The sequence below is a fragment of the Anabrus simplex genome, chromosome 4 (genome assembly GCF_040414725.1).
Source record: "Anabrus simplex isolate iqAnaSimp1 chromosome 4, ASM4041472v1, whole genome shotgun sequence".
Classification (NCBI taxonomy): domain Eukaryota; kingdom Metazoa; phylum Arthropoda; class Insecta; order Orthoptera; family Tettigoniidae; genus Anabrus; species Anabrus simplex.
In genome coordinates, this window is record NC_090268.1 from 454,132,213 (window position 1) to 454,135,436 (window position 3,224).

General features: G+C 48.4%; 1 non-coding gene across 1 annotated transcript; it reads right to left on the bottom strand.

Moving 5' to 3' along the window:
* Window positions 1-1,622: 1,622 nt before the first annotated feature.
* Window positions 1,623-1,741, bottom strand: LOC137500625 (5S ribosomal RNA). The gene has a single exon (XR_011018133.1). It is a non-coding gene; the product is annotated as a 5S ribosomal RNA (ribosomal RNA).
* Window positions 1,742-3,224: the final 1,483 nt, after the last annotated feature.

Below are 3,224 nucleotides of genomic sequence, written 5' to 3' on the forward strand. Positions count from 1 at the left end.
ACGGAGCACAATTTAGCATGTTAGGTACTAGTAGATCCACGATCAGCCCTAGCCGTGTCTGATGCAGAAATCCTAACCTGACTTGGGAAGAACGGTAACTTATTTCTTTCTTTCTTTCTTTCTTTCTTTCTTTCCTTGAACGCTAGCCTGTAGTAGTAAGGCAAGAGGCAGTGATCAGGTGGTCAGCAAAAGGACACATTATTGCTTGAGTTCGAAATTGTCCACTGCCTTAAGTAATAGTCGTATTAGTAGCAGTAATGGTGGTGGTGGTACTACTAGTAAGGTTATGTTCACTATTATCTTACGCCTTTCGTAGATGCCGAGGTGCCGGAAGTTTGTCCCGCAGGAGTTCTTTTTATGCGCCCATATCTACAGACCATCGAAATATCACACGAGTGAGCCGGTGTCGAACCTGTCAAGTAGGGCTCAGAATGGTCTAATTTTAATTCTAGGACGGTAACAGTAACTATACGGAGTTCCGATTCGTTCTACTCAATTTATCACTTGCCAAAAGATCGGTCAGCTGACGTACAAACAACAAAAACGAGTGCTTTCCTCCCTTCACCTAACCTAAAACGTCACGACTCTTTGAACTAACCCTTGTCGTCAAAAGGTTACCTTCTCAGTCTTATTTGAAGGGCGTCTCGTCTTTGATAGAAATGAAAGAGTTTTACAAGTTCCTAGGCTTCAAAACTACGTTACATCGCAACACACGCACTTCGAAGATAGCGGGCTGTGTGTAGGCCACTGTACTGCACTGGTGCCCTACCGTTCGTAAGGAAGCCCGGGAGAGACACGAGCGTACTACAAACTTGTAACTTATTGCCGAACCGTGTCGTAATTTGAATAGCTACTTACCTGAAAGAACATAAAAGGAAATTGTTCGACTCTTTGAGGGGCTGCTAAATGCCGCGGTCGGTTGCTAGGACATGGCTTTCATTGTAATCACGACAGTGTCGATGACGTTGCATGGAAACCACCTTCCTCGCGATTTTCAAGGTGGGCGGGGAGTTTAGAAGCCTCGTTCCGCCCTTTAATAATCTTAATATTGGGAGAAATAGGACGTAGAATGATGTTATGTGCCATAAGAGGCCTGCAGGATAAGCTACACTAACCTAAAAGAATAAGAACAGCAAGTTTAGACATAGGGACGTACGATAGGAGGTACGAAAGTTAAAATCCTGGCACGAGTAATTGGAAGCGGTGCTAGGCTCAGCAAGGGTCCCCTAGGTCGACACACACACACACACACACACACACACACACACACACACACACACACACAGAGAGAGAGAGAGAGAGAGAGAGAGAGAGAGAGAGACGACGAATAATAATAATAATAATAATAATAATAATAATAATAATAATAATAATAATAATAATAATAACAACAACGATGATGATGATGTCGCCGCCGCCAGGTTAGGCCGGTCACCTAGGAGGAAATGCAATACTACGCTAAGCTTCGTTCCTGTATAGCCACGGGGTCGAAGAGCAGCAAAAGGTCTAGCTAGTTTCAGACGTAACAAAAAACGTGATTTAAGCAATTTCTGCTGGCCTGAGGCAAAAGTTGAAAGTAAGTTGTCGTACTGGGACTGGGAAACTTGGTAAAAAGGGAATTGAGCCAACGGCACGTGGTGTTCCCAAGCGGTCACCCATCCAAGTACTGACCACGCCCAATGTTGCTTAACTGCGGTGATCGGACGAGAACCGGTGTATTCAACATGGTATGGCCGTTGGCGAGAGAACGGAGCTTGAAACGTCCATACGAACCGCAAAGCGAGTTTCCTGGAGGTCTTTGTGGCGCGGGGGCGTTGGCAATGGTGCAGGGGTGTGCTCGGAGGTCGCCGTCGCGGAGCGGGCGCGGGTGGTTGTCGCGCTCCGCGGCGAAACGTACCCTAACTCGACTTAACCCCACTTCTCGTAACCTAACCCCAAAAAAACGCGCGCGCTGGCGCGCGCGCGCACACACACACGGGAAGTGTCGAGGGTTGTAATAATAATAATAATAATAATAATAATAATTACTGAAGGTGGTTGTGAAGGGGCCGGCGCTGTAGCGCAGGGGCAGCGTGCCTGCCTCGTAGCTGGGGGGCCCGGGTTCAATTCCCGGCCAGGCAAAGGAATTTTACCTCGATCTAATGGCTGCTTTGAGGTCCACTCAGCCTGCTTGCTTAGGGGCTGTAGTGCCATGGGGCTTGGTCTGGTTTTCATTGTAAAGGACAAAGCAGGAGGATTTTTAGCAATAAGGTAATGTAGTAGTAGTAGTAGTAGTAGTTCTTCCCTCCTTAGCTTATGATTTGAATGTTTTGCACTGTCTTTCGATGTATATGAAGTAGGACAGATAGATAAAATCAGAGTGGAGTTGATAACAAGGCTAACAGATGCTGCTCTTTTTTTTAAAGGTGTGGTGGCCCTGAAAAGGGCCGTTTGTTAAGAATGCAGCAAGGCAGAAAACCTGGCACCTTACTTGGAGCTGGTGTATTTGGTAACTGCCTTGGTACCCTCACTGACGGCGTGCTTGGCCAGCTCACCGGGCAACAGGAGGCGGACGGCAGTCTGGATCTCCCGACTGGTGATGGTGGAGCGCTTGTTGTAGTGGGCCAGACGGGAAGCCTCAGCGGCGATGCGCTCGAAGATGTCGTTGACAAAGCTGTTCATGATGCTCATCGCCTTGCTGGAGATGCCAGTATCAGGATGTACCTGTTTAAGCACCTTGTAGATGTAGATGGCATAGCTTTCCTTCCTCTTGCGCTTCTTCTTCTTGTCTCCCTTGGAGATGTTCTTCTGGGCCTTGCCGGCTTTCTTGGCTGCCTTTCCGCTTGTCTTGGGTGGCATGGTTGTCTGGGATGTCTCCTAGAAAGTAAATTTTTCGGCCCCCTTGCAATTCTTTTTAAGACCGAGAGGGCTGCATGCGACTAGCCAATGAGCGCAAGCTTACTGCAGCCTTATTGGTTGGCTCGTAACGTTGAGCAACCTTGCAGGCTACAAAACTGGTGCGCAGAGTGATTCGGTATCATTTTCCCTTCGAAGTAGAGCAGCAGAGCATCATAGCATCATGTCAGGACGAGGAAAGGGAGGAAAAGTGAAGGGCAAGTCCAAGAGTCGCTCCAGCCGTGCAGGCCTGCAGTTCCCTGTCGGCCGTATCCACCGTCTCCTCCGCAAGGGAAACTACGCTGAGCGAGTGGGTGCTGGGGCTCCTGTGTACCTGGCTGCAGTCATGG